General features: G+C 30.4%; 1 long non-coding RNA gene across 1 annotated transcript; it reads left to right on the top strand.

Moving 5' to 3' along the window:
- Positions 1 to 2964: 2964 nt before the first annotated feature.
- On the top strand, positions 2965 to 4521 carry LOC114183486. The gene is made up of 3 exons (XR_003604383.1): positions 2965 to 3049; positions 3154 to 3226; positions 4383 to 4521. It is a non-coding gene; the product is annotated as an uncharacterized LOC114183486 (long non-coding RNA).
- The last annotated feature ends 2843 nt before the right edge of the window (positions 4522 to 7364 follow it).

Here is a 7364-nt window from a genome sequence, read left to right as displayed (position 1 = left end):
AGGGGGAGTCACCATCTTAATGAAATGAATGTTTGAAATAATAAATATATGGGTTAAATATGTTTTTTTCCCTAAAGTTTTAGTGAAATTTGAAATTAGTCAATCTTCAAAGTTTTTGACTAATTTAGTCATTCATTTTTAAAAATGCGTGAATTTAGTTATTTTAACCAAATTTTGTTAAATTTATCTTATGTTTCAAACGCATTTCATGATAGTATTTGAATTGTTTATTCCGTTTGACACATTTTTGCTTTAATGTTAACTCAAATATTATTATAAAATGCATTTAAAATGTCAAATAAACTTAACAAAATTTGGTAAAGACTAAATTCACGCATTTATAAAGATGAAAGACTGAATTAGTATAAAGTTTCGAAGAAAGATTAATTCCAAAATTCACTGAAACTTGATGGACAAAAAATATTTAACCCTAAATATATGGAAATATGTTGTGATGTTGTTCGTGTATTCTATCGTTTCATTCTCAGAATCTTTGAGTGCATTTTCCTTTTCATTGGTTTTCAACTTTTGGCTTTGGAAGTTTGCTTTCCATGGATAGTGAAGATCACTACCATTCATGATGATTTATCAAATTGCCAACACCCAAATGGAAATGGTCAAAATTTGTGTGGAAGCTATTAAAACAAAAAAAATTAATGAATGAAAGTTAAATTTTGTTTTAAAAACTTTTACAATATCTGAGTTTTCCCACTACAAAATCCCATTTTAAAAGAAGCAAGGTTAGAAGTAAAACAATAAAACACAAACATGTTAAATATATTAACTTGTTTCTTTTTACTAAGTATTACAATTATTCTTTTATAACGCACTTATGATTTCCCAAATATTTTTTGATTATTGTTTTTAAGCAATAGTCTAAATATTCTTTTACCACGTAAACAAACACATTCACATAACTTAAATTATTTGTGCGATTATGTAAAATATCTATACTTTTTGGTATTTATAATTGTTAAATAAGTCCGAATATTTTTAAATAATCAAGAAACAAAATTTACAACATCACATGGAACAATGTGTCCATTACTAAATGATATTTTTGCCGTAATAATTTTAGTGACCGAAATTTTCATTAGTAATATGAAGAAAATTATTGTGATCAACTTGCGACTAAAACTAAATATTTCTTAAATGACTACAATACTATAATCGTATTTACTGCCACTATTCATTTTAGATTTCACAATAATTAGCGACCAAGTATACGTAAGTTGGTCTCAATCATTTAAAGATAAGAAAAACTTAGTAACAAAATAGCAAATAAAATGTGAGGTAAGTGGTGATTGGATACAATTTTGATAGCTAAACGAATCCGGATTACACTCATATCGCATTAAATTCATCACTAATTAATAGTCATAAAATATTTCCAACATTGAATTGTGTTAGATGTCACGTTGATTATAAATTGAATAAATTTACGGTATATGATTATATACAAACTGATTTAAATTATATTAAAAGTTTATTTCTTAAGAAATTGTATAAAGGAAAGATAAATAAAATAGTAAAGCATAATTTTGGGTTAAACACGAAAATTGTCTAACCAACCATCAAGTATTCTTTCACAATATTTTCAAGTACTTTTGGAATTGTTTCTCTAAATGATAATTTCTCACTCGATCAAAAAACACTTGACTAGATAATCATCTTAATAATTTGTTAAAAATTCAAGTGTAAGTTTAAGTTTCACATTTAGGGATGTTAATGGAGCAAGTAGGATACATGTATTAGGTCTATCATATCCTACTCACCGGATAAATATTCACACCATACCCGTCCCCATATCCATAAGGATACCTAGATATTTTTTTAATATCCACGGATATGTACGGATATCCGTGAATATTTAAAAAAAAAATATTTAAAACATATTTTAACCATAAAATTCAAATAAAATAAAATACATAACATTCATAAATTTCAAACAAAGTCCAAATAATCTATATAAATAGTATTGGATGACAGTTTACAAAGAAATGAAGATTTTTTAAAACCAATTGATAAAAAAAATAAGTTATTCAAAATAAATGTGATAATATTTTAATAATTTTTTTTGTCATGCTAATTTAGAAAAAAAAAATTTATAAGACAATTGATTGAGTAATTTACTATAAAGATTATAGTTAAAGATTAAAGTATCAGCGTATATCACTTGACAATCAAATTAATTAAACATTCAAATATTCAAATATTATTGAGCAACACTTTAGCATTTATAATATGAAATTCTGAACCTATATAATTAAGGATAGTAAATAATTATTACAAAAAATTGTAAAAAAATGTTGGTGGTTAAGTGGAGTGACCTGGATTAAGTTCAATCCACTTTTAGAAAAACTTAATTTTTCTCAACCTAACTTGACTCAAACCTGTTGTGAATCGAATTGGCTCATGGGTTAAAACTCATTTTGACATACGTAAAAGACAATATATAAATGTTATCGAATAAAGCATTTTAGGCAAACTTACAGTCTAATTAGACCAACTGATTCTAAATCTTAAATTAATATATTTGTGTATCAAATATCAAAATTAGATTCTAAGTCATCTTTGTACTTAGTACAACTTAACATTTACACACTCACCTAAAATACATTCAAAATTTAAACAACTTACTGCTTAATTTATTCAATGACTTGATTGGTTAAAACTGATCTACCTTTTCTATTATTTGATTTTAAAGTTTTGTTTGCTTAATATCAACTACTATTCAATCTTATCATTATGGTTTAAAATGAGTTGAGAGTTGAATTGAAGTTAAGTCTAAAATAAATACATAAAAATTATGGAGGTGTTGTGTAAGGTCCACTTTTTCGTGCTGCCCTTTTTTTTTAGGTTGCCCCTAACCTTTGGGCCTGAGGGCTGGCCCAATAAGGAAAAAACTGACCTAAAGCTGTCCAAAACCCTAATTCTGACACTTTTGCGTAAAACAAATTTCCACACACCCTTGAGCTGCTGCTGCCGTCTCTGCTAGGGTTTGGCCCTCCGTTCCGTTCGAGTTAGTTCAACCTCGTTGCTCCTGCACGTAAGTTTGTTCCATGACCTTAAACCCTCTCTAAGTTATTTTCGTGTTCTATGTTGGGGTTCACAGTAGTAAACCTAATCTCCCTTATGTGCCACTATCTCCAGCTCTTCAATCTGCTCGTGGGGCTGCTGCAGTGGTGGGCTTAGGTGTCAAAGTTATTTTGCTAGCTCATTCTAGGTAAGGGAAGCTAGATCTCACCACATTTTCGGTAGAATCTGCTTGTTTGATGAGTCTATGATGATTGAACGGTCTGTGTGTGAATTTAATCAGTTGAAATTGCATGTTGGACTGTGTGGGTGCGTGTGGGTGGCTGTCACTCGAAAGAACAGTGGCAGGCACTGGTTTTCTCGCCCAAGCGAGCTTGCCTCGCTTAGGCGAGATTAGTAGAGGCTCGCCCAGGACCTGCTGCTCGATCTCTCGCTTAGACGAGAGGTTTTTATTTTTGAGCGAGGAGTGATCTCGCCTAGGCGAGAAGGGACTCGCCTGAGCGAGACCTCGCAGAGTCCGCTTTTCCCCTTTCGCGATCTCGCCTAGGCGAGAAGGGTTTCGCCTGAGCGAGAGGACCCCCCTCGCTTGAGCGGGACCTATTAGCCTGAGCGAGATTGTGGGGTGAGTTTGGTACTATTGTTGAATGGTGCACTGATGTGTGATTGCCTATTTGATCTAAATGCTTTACTACGTGGGTTGAGGGATGATGCCATGATTGATATATGAGGTTGCGGTGGGAATGGTATGTTGTTGTGTGTTATATGAATTGGAAAGCCTGAGTTGCATGATGGGGTTGTTATACATGATGTTAGTTATGGGGACTTCTGATTGGTTGGTGAAACATGTTCAATATGTGAGTAGGGCGTAATTCCATGACTCTTGTAGTGAGAGCTCATGGTGGTGCCTCATCTAATGGACATAATTCTGTGGACCCTTTTAAAGAGGAGTTCACGGTGGTACCTCGAGATAAGGACGTAATTCCACGTGAGTATCGTGGTGGTGCCTCAAGGCCAGGACGTAATTTCACGTAGGCCACGTGGTGGTGCCTCTGGTAAGGGTGTAATTCCGCGAAGGCCTCGTGGTGATGCCTCACTGCTAGGACTTAATTCCACTGTCTTGTGGTGGTGCCTCATTATGCGTATCCAGATAGTCAAGTCTTGTAGTTTTGAAAGGGTTTGGTGTATTATGTGAGAGTTTTTCGTCAATTATGCTTGATTATATGATTGAATGATGATTATTATGATGTATGAATTTTGTGCACTAGCTTACCCTTTCGCTTGTTTGTATGGTTGTGTGTGTGATTTTCCTCCTTTGCAATGATCATCAATTCTATTGATGTGAGCAGATGCGAGAACCCATGGTAGTGGTAATAGCAATGAGGATGCTACGGCTTGATGGTTATGGACGGGTATGAGGCTCACTAGGGAGCCCTTAGCTGAAGAAGTTTTATTGTCTAGATTTATTTTTCTGTACGAGAACTTGTGTTTTGTTGATTTATTTTAATTAGGTTAGGTAGTGTAATGCCTCCTCCCTTTCGTATGAACATGGTTGGGGTATTGTGTGCCTCCTTACCTTTTTCCCGCACTCTCTAGATATTATTTTATATGCGACGTTTTGTTTAAATTGATATTATCCATTTAATTGGGATGTTACATGTTGAACAGATAAAACAAATTAAAATTAATAATATATATATATATATATATATATATATATATATATATATATATATATATATATATATATATATATATATATATATATATATATATATTTACACAGAGAAAAAAAATATTGGAGGGAGCAAGACCCTACACACACTACGATCCTCCATTGCCTCTAAGTACATCTCGAGACACCTCGTTTAATTCAATTCACGAAGAACAGAACATGTGTGTTAAAATGTTTTACCCTAGATTCACGTAGAACAAAACATCAAAGCGTACGAACCCTAAAAGCACAATATCACCTAATCTTCGTCTTCATTAATGATAAATTAGAATAAAAGATAACTGTTTATTTATACTATGGTCGACATGTACACATAGGGTACACAAACTAACGTTTCAAGGAAAATATAATAACGATAGAGAGAATTTAGAACTTATTGTACTAAAATTGAATTTATTCTTGATATGCTACATATTAAAATATTATATTCGAATAACTCAATAAAATTATGAATTAATATAATAGTTAGTTTTTTTTTTTTTAAATCATGTGAAAAAAATTACTTATATAACAATAATTTGGTTTTCATCTTATGACAAAATTTATTGGCAAAAATTACTTTTGCATTTGTATTCCATTAATGCTGCTTCCTAGTTTATAACTTTTGATTATGATTTGCTAGCAACTTAAACTTGTTTTTCTCTTTTTTGCATTCATATATATAAATATATAATTATTTTCTCACTTTAATATATTAGTGTTTTGATATTAAATATAATGAGATAACGTTAAAGTGAATAGTCACGGTCAAATATGATAAGAATAGAAATTGTTGGAAAAAAATTTCAAGTATATCTATACTTTTCAAAACAATAATTTAACTTATTATAAGAGTATACAAGAGTCAAATACACAAGTTTGAAGTGTCTATGACTCAGAGAAAGGAATATCATAGACTTAGAGTCTATTATATAGTCACTAACACCCACTTCCTTGATTGTCTTAGGCGATATGAGACTTTTCAAGACATGTTATTTTTATCCGTCCAACAAACACATACGAAATAAGATGACTTAGAAAAAAAATGGTCAAATCTAATTATAAAAAAAATCATATAAAAATACATATAACCATGTATATTTGTTTAATTTATGTGATTAAGTGACTCTAAAACAATTACTTTTTGATTGAAGCAACCCATTATAATTATTGAATGACCCAAACTTGTTGATCACACTCCAACATACAAAAACAACTTCCCATTAATTAGATACATGGCATATATATAGATAATGTGTGATGAGAATGAGTGAGTGAGTGATGGTGAAGCACAACACACCAACATTAAACTTTTATTTTATTCATAAAATGAAGGTTCTGTGACTGAATTCAAGATTGGTAAGTATATATTGGTTGGTGTTGTCACCTTCTAACAGCAAAAAATGACATGAATGATAAGCAGAGAATTTAGGATGCGTGCATTATTATAATTCAATCCCACTGTGATGTGCTAAGAATAAAATAGGAAGCAATAACGTGACAGTAATTAATACAATCCCAAAAACTTGTTTGAAAGGTGGATATGGAGTAGTGGTATTAACTACTTGCACCTCATTCTTTATTCTGTGTCAAAAATCGCTGACCACAAAACAACACAAAACAAGAAAGCCAAAAGGAACCACACTTTGGCATGCACTAAGCTACTTAGTTACACTCGTGTCAGCTTTCAGGAATCCATATATATATATATATATATATATATATATATATATGCATGGAATCCAATTCTTACACCACGTATACTCCAAATCCATGCTTTTAAAATCGTTATTCCAATTCAAATGCACCTTCAATTCAGAAAAACTCAAGTGTCAGAGCTTAACTAGAAACATCTTATAAGTATGTTTTGAATCATTCAATTAAGCTTAAGCTTGTCTTATATTCCAATCATAAGAAAATGACACCTTCGTTATATTATCCGATCAGCTCTTTTTAGCAAGTGTTCAGCAATGTGATTTAATAAGTTCCATTAAACTTCAATTATTAGAAGCTATTCTGAGATACATCTATTTTGAGATAAATATGAATATATTAATAGTAACTATGAGAAATCTTAATAGTTTTATTACGTTATAATATTCTTTAATATGAAATATTTGCCTAATATTTGGTATATATTGTCACTTTTTTTTATATTATTATTATTATATAATTGAAATATATCAATATTTTATTAATATTATTTAATATTATATTACCAATTTTGTCACATGAATTTCGGGATTCAGAAATTCTATAAATACAATTGGTGTTCCTCGAGGAAGAAGTACATTTTTTCTCAAGTCCCAATAAATAAATTTCTATCTAATTCAATCTCACAATGAATTTACGAGATAAATTTGAAAAACCCATTTTTATATTATAATCTGATTTCATCTTTAATAATGAATTATACCAAAATTCATTTAAAAAAATACTATAAGAAAATATTTCATTAATAACCAATTTTAGTAATAAAAAATTGTTAGTTACTATAATTACTAGTTTAGATACGAGTACAAAGTAAAAAAATTATTGGTTACTAAAATAGTTACTATTATGAATAAAAAATTATAATTGGTCACTAAATTGGTTTTTAAAATTAGTTATCATAGTT

This window comes from Vigna unguiculata, chromosome 5 (genome assembly GCF_004118075.2).
Source record: "Vigna unguiculata cultivar IT97K-499-35 chromosome 5, ASM411807v1, whole genome shotgun sequence".
Classification (NCBI taxonomy): Eukaryota; Viridiplantae; Streptophyta; class Magnoliopsida; order Fabales; family Fabaceae; genus Vigna; species Vigna unguiculata.
This window is presented reverse-complemented; position numbering and strand designations above follow the sequence as displayed.